Source organism: Spinacia oleracea, chromosome 5, assembly GCF_020520425.1.
Source record: "Spinacia oleracea cultivar Varoflay chromosome 5, BTI_SOV_V1, whole genome shotgun sequence".
Classification (NCBI taxonomy): Eukaryota; Viridiplantae; Streptophyta; class Magnoliopsida; order Caryophyllales; family Amaranthaceae; genus Spinacia; species Spinacia oleracea.
This window is the reverse complement of record NC_079491.1, coordinates 111,921,451-111,937,375: the sequence shown is the minus strand read 5'-3', so window position 1 is coordinate 111,937,375 and position 15,925 is coordinate 111,921,451.

Genomic DNA, 15,925 nt, shown 5'->3' with positions numbered 1-15,925 from the left:
AGGCCCATGTGCACACGATTATGCACACACAACCACTGGGCCATGGGCCGCGCCCAGGCAAGCACGTTGTTGCCTTGCTTGCTGCACAGCTTGTGCATGCACACACAACCACAAGGCCATAAGCCTGTGCGTTGTGGTGTTTCCGCTGCCATTGTTGTTGCGCCCATGGGCTTGGCGCTTGCACGCTTGGACTCGTGGGCCAGCAACTTGCTCGTTCCCTTTTCGTCTTGTATCTAATGCCTTACGACTATTATTTATCGTATAATACTTGAGGATCCAATGTCGTACGACATGATACGATTATTCCTCTCGCCCATCTTACGAATATACGCAATACGATATACGATTCCGATCCAACGTCTTATCGTATAGTTACATTTTCTGAACTAAATTCCCGAAAATCCATTAAATGAATTTCCGATTCATTTAATCCGACGATCTATTTTATGCCATTGGTGTGACCTTGTAGGTCTAGTCAAGAGTAAGATGTGAACCTAATAAGGATTAGAACTCACTAATTGGAAGCAATGATCCAGCTTGTTGTTCCGATCACTTGATCTCACTGAATTAATTATTCCGTAAATAATCTGAGCCTTAGTATTGGATCAATGTGATAGGATATACAGTCAATCAAATAAACATAATAGCGAAATAATCCTAATGCCAGAATCCATGTATAAAGTACAGTTTAAGCATAATATACATTTGTAGCGTGTACTCCCGTATAGTCCACGCACACGATCGAGAACTCCAATTGTATTTCATCTACTAAGTCCACCGACATGTGCAAATCCGTCTTGAGGTTGATAACTTAGATCTCTTTCAAGGTATTTTAACTTTTAGGGAAGAACATAAGTTGGAGGAAAAATATAGAATTAGGGTTCTCACTTGGATGCCTAGGGTTGTGTAATGTGTTGTATGGAGAACAGGTTTGTATAGGTTATTATAATAACCTAAGAACCTAAGCAAGCCAACCGACCAAGTCCAGCAAGCCCACAAGGACAACGACACGCACAACGACCAGCTGGGCCGCGAGCCTCGCGCTGCTGTTGCTTTGTGCCTTTGCCGCGCGCGCCATAGCAGCAGGACATGGGCCAACACTGCTTTGCCTTGCGCGCTGCGCCCATGGGCCTTGCGCTTGTGCGCTCCGGCTCGTGGGTTGCTCTTCATATTGCGACTTAATTATCTTTTGATATTTTATTTATCGTATAGTACGTATACGATACGATCCAATATCGTTCGATATGATTATTCGTTTTGCCTAGCTTACGAATATACGCAATACGATATACGATTCTGAACCAACGTCATATCGTATATTATGTTTTCCGAAATAATTTCTCGAAAAGCCATTAAATAAATTTCCGATTCATTTAATCCGACGATATGTTTTATGTCACTGGTGTGACCTTGTAGGTTTAGTAAAGAGTAAGCTATCAACCTAATAAGGATGAGAACTCACTGATCGGAAACATTGCTCCAGCTAGCTGTTCCGATCACTTGATCTTACCGAATTAATTATTCGTAATTAATCTGAATCGTTTTATAAAACTAATGTACCTTGGGTGAAGGATACATTTTCTTCAATCTCCTACCAGTCCTTTAGACAAGTGTGCATTCATATTCCTTTGTCGCTTAGTGTTACTTACTGAACATAAGGTAAGATCGAAGCCATCCTTATTAAGTTTATGTAGACACTTAAATCGTGTCTCCTCTAATGGGATGATGACGATACTATTATCCTTGCTAGGTGGTTGTTACAACTCCGTGCGGAAGTCCCAATTGCTAAAATATATTCCAAAATTCAAAATCCAAAGTCCAATTCCCGAGCCCGTTCCCATTTTGGAACTCGGTACAAAATCCAATTTCCAAAAAATCAATTTTAAAATCCAAACACAATCTCACCCAAATGGACCTCTCCATTGGTTTCACAAGGCCTTTTCCAGTCAAAATGACACTAAGAAATCCAAATTCTGGCGCCGACCCACAAAACCGAGCATGCCGGGACTCGTCCCGTACAAAATCGAGTTCAAACCCAAAAACGGCTTGTTTGTAGTCGCAAAATCAAAGCCTTAATCATTATGAATTCACTACGTGCCAGCTTCGTACAATTCGTACAAAGGTACATCCATAAGAGACAAATGCAAGGACGGCGTCATCGTCCTTGCTTTGGCATTTCCTGGGCCACGTCACCTGCGCCTGGCGCATCTAGCTTTTGGATTTTAGCCGGCTAATTCTCTATTTAAGCCCTCATTTCCAAGCATTTAAGGCAGCAAATCGAAAACAGAACGTCGTAATTTCTAAATCAGTCCTCAAAATCAAAATACAAAAATCAAACTCTAAACTACAAATTCCTATACAATTTCCAATATTTAAGCAATTGGGAGCACTAATGGGAAATCCAACCTAACCCTAACTAGGTTGTGAGGGGGTCGAAAAACCACGAGGCTAATGCGTGACCTCGTCCCTCATGGGCGTGACGTTGTCAGATCAAGTGTAATTGGATTTCCTGTGAGTTTACACCCAATCGACTAGTAATATAGGAGTCGCCATTCAGTTTTTAACGACAATGAGAAAAACTGACAAAACCCGGTTATCGTGACATAAAGGGAGTGCCATTATGTTCGACCACGACGGCCATAGGTTCCCTTGTAATCCCCGATGTGGGGATCGCTCAACGTACACCCGCAGGGCAGAGATTGAGAGTTCGGGGGACTGTAGCTACCGAGAGGAGTGCTCATCGATAATACTCCAGAGGCAGGTTATCCTTACTAGCTCAGCATAAATAATTGAAGGGACATGCGTTAAACTATTAAACTATTCTGAATTGATTTTAGCAATATGCAACATATAATACTAAATCGATCGTGATTATCTTATTTAGATTGATTTAAGGGTAGCATGATAATTCAATTGTCCAAGGTATTATCTTATTAGGCGTGATAGATCAATCAAATTAATAGTTTGCCAATTTTATAAAAGGGTGATGAAAGCGATTAAATCATATGAGGGACACATTACAACGCTCCCTTGAGAGGTGCGTTGTGGTTCTCAGAAAACTAACCACTTGGCTTTGCTATTTCTCCTTTTATTTAACGAATCTCGGGTTTCTAAGCAATGTTCCAGTATTTAGGCTTAATTCATCAAGCTACAAGGGGCATGATGCGTTCTGTTCGACTTTTGGGTCGATTGCGACAGAACGCTGGATCAATTTCGCAGCGTGAGGCTTAGGCTTAAGGTTAGAGTCAATACTCAGGTTATGGAATTGTCTGTTATTTTCACGTCGTTTTTAGGCTGTATTTATAGGAAAAGAGTGTGCGGAAAGATAGATTTTTAAGATACGAATCCAAAAAGAATCCGGAGATAAAACGGCCCTAGGCATTTTCAGTGCCCAGGGCTGGGCGCCGAAGATATCGGCGCCCAGATCCAGGCGTTGAAAATGGGATCTGGGCCGAGCTCTTTGTCAGATTTGGACTCTTAGAACACGGAGCTTTTGAGATTTATCCGAGTCTTTTAGTGCATATTAACTTATGACGGAATGCATCTGGGTCCGTTACGAACTCTAGGTTCGTTAGGAATTTAATTATTACGTAACTCTTATTTTCGAATTATACCAGGAATGCAAATTCTATCTCTTTTAGGATTTATGTTGGAGTGCAACACCTAATTCTGACAGGTTTCTATCTTTTATTATTTTTCCACTTTTAAGAACTACCTTTTACGGCAGTTACTATTCTTAGCAGGTTTCTATAAATAGTAGCTTTGGCTGAAATGAAAGGGTGATTGAGATTCGTTATTTTATAGGAGATGTGTTGCCAAGTGGAGATTTATGTTCTCATCATCGAACCTTCCCTTTCGGGAATGGGGACAAAAGTAGGTGTCTACATAGGTAATTCGGAATCCCTACTCAAATCTACAATGAATTCTATGCTACCTTTCTAAACTCAAAAGTCCTATGATGTTATCAATGGGGTTCATACCCTTGATTAACTAGGAAGAATTATGCTAAAGGTGTCATCTTTGGGAGGTTTCACTCTTGAAACCCTCTCCAAATTATTGTCCAAAACACCATTTCCATTATGCCATACAAGATTCAATCTTTATTCCAAAAATGATTATTAAAGTTGACACTTTTACTCTTAAAAGTGATACTTACAACAATCACACATTTTTACAAAATCAAACCCATTTATGATTCAAATACAAGTTATGGATTATATGATGTTTAAGGTTATTTGCATGTAATCACTTCCTTAAACTAGAATCAATGTCAAAGTTGCGGAGCATATTAAAGTTGATCTTTTCCCATTAAAAGATTTGGACTTTAAGCATTTAGCCTCTCAAGTTCAAGATTCAAGATTCAATATTTAAAATTCAATATTCAATGTACAAAGTTCATTTTCAAAAATCAAAATCTAAGATACTTTGGGATGAGCAAATTATCCTAAAGTTGAGATTTTTAGAATTGAATCCGGGTCGGACGCACTTATTATTAAGTAGTCGTTTGGCGTTCGGATCTAAAATATAATAATGTCATTTCAATATTGCACCTTTCAATAACGCATTTCAATACCGCACCTTTCAATAACAAATTTCAATATCGTACTTCAATATCGCAGTCAATTTCGCACCTTTATTATTGCAATTTCAATTTCGCACTCTTTACTCACCTTATTTTAAGGTGATGTGGTTTTGTACGCACTTTCAATAATTCCTTTATTCATTGTGATGTTGCTTTGCTTGTTTATTGCTTTCATCAACTCACATGCTAAATTCAACAAAATACAAAGTTACATCACGCTTAACAAAGATAATTCTTGGACAACCGGCCTTAGGTTCCTTTAATGAACTTTAAAGCGAAGTGATCACAATACAAGTAGCAATTCCATGTATTAAATGCAAGTTCAAACCAACATAGTGTCATGACTAGGATTTTCCGAAAATGCTTCTTGTCATGTACTCGAATACATTTTTAAAGCTCTCCGAATAAGCACTTCGTTCCCTTGCCCGGATCTCACCCATCCATTTCTAAGATTCAATGCCTTATCCACAAAGAGTCAACTTTGGTCTTTCCGAACCGGACCCATAAAATTGTTTGGTGGCGACTCCGTCGAAATTCAAAACTTCCAAAGCCCATAGGGGAAATACCAAAAAAAAAGTACGAAAAAAAACCCCCTACAATTTCGGCGACTCCACTGGGGAGTTCTAATTTTCAATTCGATTATACGAGCAAGCTTTGAGCAACTTGCCACTGCCATGCTCAAGTTCTGGATGCCAGCAGTTGCGCTAGGCGTAGGTCCCTCCGCTAGACGCAGCTGCCTGCATTAAGCACAGTGGCTTCCAGTGACTGGTTGCCCATGCTGCCCAAGTTTTCGAGTGGGAGTTCAGTTATGATTTTGAATTTCGAAGGACGCTCCCAAACCTTGTGAACGAATGCCGAAAAACGAGCTTTTCAAATACAAATTTCGAGTACAATTTTAATTTCTAGGCATGTCATGCATATTTCGAAAACCATATTTGTGCAAAACAAATTTCTACCTTGCCCAACATGAATGTGTTTTTGTAGGGTTTTTTTTTGCTCGAATTGCTTTTTTCCCTACAAGGGGCGGTTTTTAGAAACCTTTGAATTTTTGGATCTTGAAGGAGTCGCCACCAAACATTATTTTAGGGTCTCGTTTGGAGAGACCAAGAGTGACTCGATTTGGATAAGGCTTTGAATCTTCGAAACGGATGGGTGAGATCCGGGCACGGGAACAAGATGCTTATTCCGCGAGCTTTAGAAATTATTCAAGTACGTAGAACAACATTTCAAAAATACCCTAGTTTAGACTATGTGGGTTTAAATTTAGGACAAATTGAATTTCTACTTTGTATTGTGGTCACTTTGCTTTAAAGTTAATTTAAGGGAACCTAAGATCGATTTGTCCAAGAAATTATCTTTGTTAAGCGTGATGTAACCTTGCATTTTGTTGTATTAGCATGTGCGGTGATGAAAGCAATAAAGCAAATAAAGCAACATCACAATAGTAAATAAGTGCGGAATTAGTAAATACAAGACCCCCTAGAAATGGACTAGGGAGTAGGTCCACATTGCCTAGAAGGACTAGGCAAGTAAAGTTTCATAATTGAAAGTGCGGAATTGAAATGCGTTATTGAAATGCGGAATTGAAAGTGCGGAATTGAAAGGTGCATAATTGAAATTGCAATATTGAAATTTGAACTTGGGCACATGAAATCCGAACGCCAAACGGCTACTTAAAAATAAGTGCGTTCGGCACGAATTCAAAGCCAAAAATCTCAACTTGGGAGAAGTTACTCACCCCAAAGTTCCTAGATGTTGCATATAGAACTTGAACTTGAAAGCTTGAAACTTGAAATATTGAACTTGAAATACTTGAACTTGAACTTGAAATATTGAAGTGAAGAGACTTGAATCTCAAAGATCGGGCCTTTTAATGTTGAAAAGGTCAGATCTTTGATGTGCTCTTACTTTGCAAAAGTCCTAGTTTAGGGAAGTAGTCATGAGCAACCCTAAACATTTTGAGATCTTGAAATTTGAAAACTTGAACTTGTATATTGAAAAACGGAGTCTTGAATCTAAAAGAATAAACCTTTAAAAGTTAGAAAGGCATCATCTTTGATTACTTCATGTTTGAAAATGATTCTAGTTCAAAGAAGTGATTACAAACAACTTTGAACATCCTTGAATCTTGAAAGTTTGCATTTTTGTATTTTGAAAAGTTTGGATTTTGAAGAAATGTATGATTGTTGCAAGTGACATTTTTAAGAGTAAAAATGCCAACTTACTAATCATTTTGAAATAGAAAATCAAAGCAACATTGAATAGATTAGGGTTGGGATTCGGAATTACCTAGTTAGGTTTAGGCAAGCTTTCCGATTAGAACTCCCAATTGCTTAAAGCTTGAAGATTGTATGGTATTTTTGGAGGATTTTGTATTGATTTTTGAGGTGCAATTTTTGTATTACGACGTTGTGCGTCGATTTTGCCTCCCTAAAACTGCTCAGAATTAGGGGTATTTATAGGGGAGTTTGCTGCTAAACGCCATCCATTGCCAGCGCCACACGCAGCTGGTAGCGCCCAGCGCTGGTGACGTGGCGTGGATGCTGCCAAAAAGGACGGAAAGATGTCGTCCTTGCTTTTGGATTGTATTGCTGTACCATTGTACGACTTGTACGACCTTGGCATGTAGTGATTGCTTGGGGATTAAGGCTTAGCTTTCGTCTAAAAACAAGCTGTTTCGGGTTTTTGAATTCGGTTTTATGGGACGAGGCCCGGCTTGCTCGGTTTTGTGGGTCAGCGCCCGAATTTGACATGCCTTATTTGATTTTGAGTGGAAAAGGCCTTGTAAAACCAATGGGATAGTCCATTAGGTGAGTTTGTACTTGTATTTTGAACTTGATTTTCGAAATTTGTATTTTGTACCAAGTTCCGGAAGGGGAACGGCCTCGGGGATTGGATTTTGGCTCTTGGATTTTGGACGTGCTTTTAGCAATTAGAATTTCTTCACGGAGTTGCTCCAATTACCTGAAAAGGATAATGGTATCGTCATCATCCCAATGGGGAGACACAAGTTAGGTGTCTACAGAAGCCCCCACTTTGACTGAGCGTTCGGTTAGGAAAGCGCAAGTCAAAGTTTTCGACTTGGGACGGAGAATGATCAAGATGTTCTGCAATCAAGACCACTCTTTGTACGCCGGTACCTGCACAAAACAGGCGTTAGAAAAAAGGACAGAGTCTACCTCGGTTCGGCTGTGACGACTCCGGCTTGTACTTGTACTGCACTTCCGTCTTTGAGTTAGGACGGAGCTTGGCATCAAATATTTTGAATTTCGAATTCTTGAATTTTGAACTTTGAATTTTTTGAATACCCGAAGTTAATCCGTTGGGGATGTACTTCACTGGGGACATGAGCTTTTTACTTGCCTTGAGATTTTCAAATTTCGGCTGACTTTCCTGGAGCTTGGGTCCGTTGGGAGTCGAACGCCTAAATTGTTGCATTTTTTGGACTTTGTATTCTTGAAATGCTCATCTGTTTGTACTTGGGGATGCAGGTATATACCCGTATTTTCGGAAAGTAGCACGATTTGATGTTTGATGCCTGGTGCAGAAAACCCTAGCAGCAAAGGACGTGCAATCAGCACGGGAGACCGCGCGCGCTGAAGATTCCTACACATGCAGCAGGCAGCGCTAGGCGCTGAGCTCGGCGTTCGATGCGGGGCAGCGCTATATAAGCGCCCCTTGCCGTGCCATTTGAGGAGAAATCCCTCATCCTCTTGCTTTCTTTTCTCTCTCAATGGTCGAATTGTCTTCCCTTGGTCTTGTTCTTTTCTTGTCCATGTAAGTATTTCATGTTTTGCTTATGAAATAAATTCTAGGATTGCATGTAGCTTTAATTTTTTTGCACTTTGAAATGATGATTGCACGATATTAGGCTTCTTGAATCTTGTAGAAAATTGTTTGATAGCCACTCGAATTTGAACTGTTGGAACTTGTAGTCTTGAATTTTTGAAATTTTTTCTTGAACTTATATCTGCTTTGGCGTGGGTAGCCTAGGCATTGATGTAGAACTTGTATACCTGCTTTGGCATGGATAGCCTAGGCGTTGGTGTAGAACTTGTATGCCTGCTTTGGCATGGATAGCCTAGGCGTTGGTGTAGAGGTCCCTGGTGGGGTCTGTACCGCCGCTGGGATTTTTTGATTTTCGACTTTTGTACAGGCTAGTATAGGATAGCCCCTAGTTTAGAATCTTGATGTTTTTTATTTTTCATGACTTAGTATGCCTCGTCACACTCGAAGAAAGCTTGCCGAACGCTCAGTGACTCGAGCTGCTATGGAGGATGCTTCGGATGATGAAGCGGCTGCCACAAATGTGCCGGAGGAGGGCATGATTCCCTGGAGACTATCTGCTTTTGTTGGCACTGGTTGGAGTCCTTCCGATCTAGTGTTCCGACCGGACTTTCATTTGTCTCAGCGGCCTCGCGCTGGTTTGGTGAATCTTGTACTGTGCTTTGAATTTGTGTTTTGAACTTGTATAGGTTTTGAACTTATTCGTTCATCCATAGGCCGATGGAGATCCGTTTCGCACCTTTTGGTCTTTGGCGGAGCTTCAGAAGGCTTTTTGAGCCATCTGTGGTGACGAGGAGGCTATGGAAATCTGGTTGCAGACGGGCCTGATCGATTTCTGGCGTGCCATGGGAGATCCTCCGAGGAGAACGGGGATCAAACCCCGGCTACAGGCTTTGCTGGAGCGGTGGTGGGATACCACCAACACCTTTCATATGGCATGGGGGGAGATCACCATTACTCCCTTCGAGTTTGCCATGATAACGGGCCTTCCTTTTTTCGGGAGGATTGTGATTTTCGATTCTAGGATGAAGTGGTTCTCGAATATTACCAGGGACTTGCTCGGCCCTGTTGTCGATTTGGCGGATGATGATACTCATGCTTCTGTGACGGTGATCATGGATGCTATCCGTAGTGTAGGCATATCTGTGGAGCAGAGGGTTCGACTTTTCCTCTTGGCTCTAGTGAGCAGAGTGATGGCCCCAAGCAGGAACAGCCGGGTGCACATCGGCTTACTGACAGCTTTGCAGGATTTGAGGGCTGTTTTGAGCCTCAACTGGGGTGGTATGGCATACGGCCACCTCTTGGATGAGATGAATTGGGCTTCTCGGACTGCGCCCGAGGGCGAACCGAGGATTGCTGCTTTGTGGAGTGTGCTGGAGGTATATGGGACTCCTTGTACTTTGTATCTTGTACTTGTATGATTGTATCTTGAACTCGATTGATGCTTTTCTTGTTTTTGATAGATTTGGATGTACGAGCACTTCCCGACTTTGGCGCCGGATCGTATTGGAGATGCGGCTTACCCGTATGCTGCCTCTTGGATAGGAGCGGTGCGCAGGAGGGTGCCTCTGTCGGCTTCCCGCAGAGCTTGGCGGGTTCTACCCGTCAGTGAGGTAAACTCTTGTACTGTTTTGTTCTCTTGTATTTGTATTTGTATTTGTATAGTTGCCTGAATTGTCTGCTCTATAGGTGGTTTGATGTCCTTTTGCTGACGCCCTATACCTGTTTCGGCCGCTCGGGCCCATTTCTGGTCTTCGAGGCGAGTCTTGCTCCCGGGCGTGTATCGCCATATGTGGTACTTGGGGGAGCGTGTGTCCCTTTAGCACAGTACGGGGGACAGGCTTGACCCTAAGGATCCACCAGGGTCCATGTTGACGCCAGACGATGAACTCGCCTAGCTCTACTTGAATGTTGGTGATGCTGTTTGCCTCCCTTGGGAGAACTTTGTAGATAGGAGGGGCCACTATGAGGACCTTCCGGGGAGACTCGCTCCAACTGTACGCTTCGTACTGCCGGTGAGCTTTGAATCTTGCACCTTGTATTTTTGTATTCTTGTATTCTCGTATGTTGGTTTGATTGTATGATTGGATGATTGTATGTAGGAGGAGGAGGTTGATCCTAAGGACATTCCCTATGTTGATAGGGTCATCAACTATGAGAACTCGGACGAGAAACAGGTGGAGTTGACCATTCCTGTAGCTTCTCCTCCGCACCGGAGATCGTATGATGATGTACCTGAGCATTATGTAGATGTAAGTACTTGTATTTGCTTGAATTTGATTGTGATCTTGTATCTGGAAACTGATCTTGGATTTTGTATGCAGGCGCCTCGGGTGAGAGTGCGTCGCTCGATGCTCTTGATTGATTCTTTGAAGAGGCATTGTGCCAAGCTGACCCATAAGCTTTCTGGCCGGGACAGAGAGGTGCTTTCTTTGACTTTAAAATTTGTATTCTAGAAAACCGAAACTTGGATGTTGATTCTTGAAATTTATATTTTGTATAAGAGCGCCGTCGAGGTCGTAGAGGTTCCATTGACAGGGAGCCCCAGGCGGAGACTTCGTTGAGGCAGGAAGGACCAAGCTTGGATCTGGGACAGGGGTCGCGTGATGGTTCTTTCCAGAGGCATTCTAATGCTGGTAGGGGAGCTGCCCCTTTTATACATGCTGATCCTGTTAGGTTATGATATATATGACAATTCATAAATCATGCGGAAAAACCATTTAGCCAGGAATACATATTATTTACACATAATCATATAGCATAGTTTAGATGCATACTCTTTGTTGCGTGCCTTCCCTAGCTGCACCCGAACCGAACAAGAACAAGTCTTTAGGACTCCAAGTGTCGTCCCTCCGTAGATAGTCCACAGTACGTCCGGATCCGCCTTAAGATTGACCAACTAGAATCGCCCTTAAGGTACTAAAAATTTCGGCACTTTTGAGCAAGGAATGTGTCTGAATTTTTCTCTCAAAAACTCACTTTGAATACTTGAAAACTAGTTATAAATTGTGAACCCAGGCCACATATTTATAGGGGTATGGAAAGAGAATTGGAATCGAATTAGGATACGAATTAATTAAATTAGAATCATAATAAAACTCTTATTTAATTAATTTATCAAATAGAATTAGGAATTTAATCATTGAACGAATCCTGTACGTTTTAGGTTTCGTATGTGAACACAAACACCCACGCACGCACAGCAGCCCACGAGGGGCGCCATGCGCGCGCGCGCACAGCCCGAGCATCACAGCCCACGACTGCCGCAGCCTTGGGCGCGCGCTGGGCCTGCCTTGCGGTGGGCCTGGCGCAGCCTTGGGCTGGCGTGTTGTAGCGCGCGTTTCCCTTGCTGGACGTGGGCCTGGCTACATGCTGGGCCTTCGTCTAGCAAGCTCGTCCGATGCTAATTCGTACGACGCGCTTCCGATTAATTTTGCGATTCCGGAATTCATTTCCGATACGAACAATATTTAACATTTCCGATTCCGGAATTAATTTCCGTTTCGAACAAATATTTAATATTTCCGTTTCCGGAATTATTTTCCGATTCCGATAATATTTCCGATTCAGACAATATTTCCGTTTCCGGCAATATTTCCGATTCCGGCAATATTTCCATTTCCGATAATATTTTCCGATACGTACCATGTTTCCGTTTCCGGCAACATCTACGACTTGGATAATATTAATATTTCCGATACGATCCATATTTCCGTTTTCGGCAATATCATCGTTTCCGGAGTATTCATTTCTTGCCTGTGACGATCTCAGCTCCCACTGAAACTAAGATCCGTCGATTCCGAATATCCATAGTTGGAGTATTTAATGCCATTAAATACTTGATCCGTTTACGTACTATTTGTGTGACCCTACGGGTTCAGTCAAGAGTAAGTTGTGGATTAATATCATTAATTCCACTTGAACTGAAGCGGCCTCTAGCTAGGCATTCATCTCACTTGATCTCACTGAATTATTAACTTGTTAATTAATACTGAACCGCATTTATTAGACTTATCATTGAATGCATACTTGGACCAAGGGCATTATTTCCTTCAGTCTCCCACTTGTCCTTAGGGACAAGTGTGCATTTCCTAATTCCTTTGTCGCTCGATGCTTGCTCTTGAACATAAGCTAAGAGTTGTCATCCTTATTATGTCCAGAGGTGTTCCTCGGTTTCAGAGTTCAACTGATCAAATAAACAGATAATCATAGCCTATGATTCATCCGAGCACGGCCATGCATTTCACAGTTTCGAGCTCTCCGAGTGGCCTTGTACAACTTTTAAGCATCTCATCCCGATTTATGGGAGGACAATCCCAATCTTGCGATCTTGAGATTAGACTTCGTTTGATAGGTGATTACCTGAGCGTTGCCTTTATAGCCTCCTTTTACGGTGCGACGGTTGGTCAACGTCAAAGTAACCAGTTCTCAAACAAGTAATCTCAAATCACTCAGGTATTGAGGATTTAGTGTCTAATAATTTTAATGAAATTTACTTATGATAGATTTTCATCTCTTACAGTAAGGTTTCATAGGTCTTGTCCGATACTAGTCTTCCCAAAGTAAGTATCTATGCAAATGATTATGACATTGCCATGTCCACATAGTTCAAGAAACAGAACTACTAGTAATCTTGCATTCTAATCGTCTAACGTTTTCTATGCGTCCAATTTTATAGAAAACTCCGACTAGGGACCATTTTCAACCTTTGACATTCAAGTTCACTTGATAGACATTTCTTAGTCACAGGACTGGTCCTGACAGTCTATCTTGAATATATCGTCAAATTGAAGGGACTCATCATTTAATAAACCACAAATTAAATGGAAAAAATGAATTCTTTTCATTTATTGTGAATGATTAACCAATAATGTTTTACAAAGATTTAAACTCTAAAACTTTAAAACATTAAACAGAGACATCAAAGCCATTCTCCAATATGCTTGATTCCCATAGCTGCAGTGTGCGAGTTGTGCTTCGCCTGCGGCAGAGGTTTAGTCAATGGATCTGATATGTTGTCATCGGTTCCAATTTTGCTTATCTCGACTTCCTTTCTTTCAACGAACTCTCGTAGAAGGTGAAATCTACGAAGTACATGCTTGACTCTCTGGTGGTGTCTAGGCTCCTTTGCCTGTACAATAGCTCCGTTATTATCACAATACAGGGCTATTGGTCCTTTAATGGAGGGGACTACACCAAGTTCACCTATGAACTTCCTTAGCCATATAGCTTCTTTTGCTGCTTCATGTGCAGCAATGTACTCCGCTTCAGTTGTAGAATCCGCAATGGTGCTTTGCTTAGCACTTTTCCAGCTTACTGCTCCTCCGTTGAGACAGAAGACAAACCCAGACTATGATCTGAAATCATCTTTGTCGGTTTGGAAACTTGCGTCCGTATAGCCTTTAACAATTAATTCATCATCTCCACCATAGACCAGGAATTCATCTTTGTGCCTTTTCAGGTACTTCAGAATATTCTTGGCAGCAGTCCAATGCGCCTCTCCTGGGTCTGACTGGTATCTGCTCGTAGCACTGAGTGCGTACGCAACATCCGGGCGTGTACATATCATAGCATACATTATTGAACCAATCAATGATGCATATGGAATCCCATTCATTCGTCTACGCTCATCAAGTGTTTTTGGGCACTGAGTCTTGCTTAGAGTCATTCCATGAGACATGGGTAGGTAGCCTCGCTTGGAGTCCGCCATCTTGAACCTATCAAGCACCTTATTGATATAAGTGCTTTGACTAAGTCCAATCATCCTTTTAGATCTATCTCTGTAAATCTTGATGCCCAATATGTACTGTGCTTCTCCTAGATCTTTCATCGAAAAACATTTCCCAAGCCAAATCTTGACAGAGTTCAACATAGGAATGTCATTTCCGATAAGTAATATGTCGTCGACATATAATACAAGGAAAGAAAATTTTCTCCCACTGACCTTCTTGTATACACAAGATTCGTCTGCGTTCTTGATGAAACCAAAGTCACTGACTGCTTCATCAAAACGTATATTCCAGCTCCTGGATGCCTGCTTCAATCCTTAGATTGACTTCTTTAGCTTGCATACCTTTTTAGCATTCTTTGGATCCTCAAAACCTTCAGGCTGTGTCATAAACACAGTTTCTGTTAAAACGCCGTTTAAGAAAGCAGTTTTGACATCCATCTGCCATATTTCGTAATCGTAATATGCAGCGATTGCTAACATTATCCGAATAGACTTTAGCATTGCAACTGGTGAAAAGGTTTCATCGTAATCCACACCGTGGACTTGCCTGTAACCTTTTGCAACCAATCTAGCTTTGAAAACTTCAAGTTTCCCATCCTTGTCCTTTTTCAGTTTGAAAACCCATTTGCTTCCAATGGCTTGGTAGCCATCTGACAAATCGACCAAATCCCATACTTGGTTTTGAGACATGGAGTCTAATTCAGATTGCATGGCTTCTTGCCATTGCTTGGAGCTAGGGCTCGTCATAGCTTGCTTGTAAGTCGCAGGTTCATCACTTTCAAGTAATAGAACGTCATAGCTCTCGTTCGTCAAAATACCTAAGTACCTTTCCGGTTGAGATCTATATCTTTGCGATCTACGCGGGGTAACATTTCTAGATTGACCATGATTCTCACCAGATTCTTCTAAAGATCTCTGAGTTTCATCCTGAATGTCATCTTGAGCATTCTCTAGAGTTTGTTGTTCGACTCGAATTTCTTCGAGGTCTACTTTTCTCCCACTTGTCATTTTGGAAATGTGATCTTTCTCCAAAAAGACACCATCTCGAGCAACAAACACCTTGTTCTCAGATGTATTGTAGAAGTAATACCCCTTTGTTTCCTTTGGATAGCCCACAAGGATACATTTGTCAGATTTTGGATGAAGTTTGTCTGAAATTAATCGTTTGACGTATACTTCACATCCCCAAATCTTAAGAAAAGACACATTTGGAGGCTTTCCAAACCATAATTCGTATGGAGTCTTTTCGACAGCTTTAGACGGAGCTCTATTTATAGTGAGTGCAGCTGTATTTAGTGCATGTCCCCAAAATTCTAATGGAAGTTTGGCCTGACCCATCATTGACCTGACCATGTCTAGCAAGGTTCTGTTCCTCCGTTCCGACACACCGTTCCATTGTGGTGTTCCAGGAGGAGTCAATTCTGATAGAATTCCACATTCTTTCAGATGGTCATCAAATTCATAGCTCAGATATTCACCGCCTCTATCAGACCGCAGTGCCTTAATCTTCTTGCCTAATTGATTCTCTACTTCACTCTGAAATTCCTTGAATTTGTCAAAGGATTCAGACTTATGCTTCATTAGGTAGACATAACCATATCTACTGAAGTCATCAGTGAAAGTGATAAAGTAGCTGAAACCACCTCTAGCATTTGTACTCATTGGTCCACATACATCTGTATGGATTAAACCCAATAGTTCATTTGCTCTTTCTCCAACTTTAGAGAAAGGTTGCTTTGTCATTTTGCCAAGTAAACATGATTCGCATTTACCATAATCCTCTAAGTCAAATGGTCCTAGAATTCCTTCCTTTTGAAGTCTTTCTA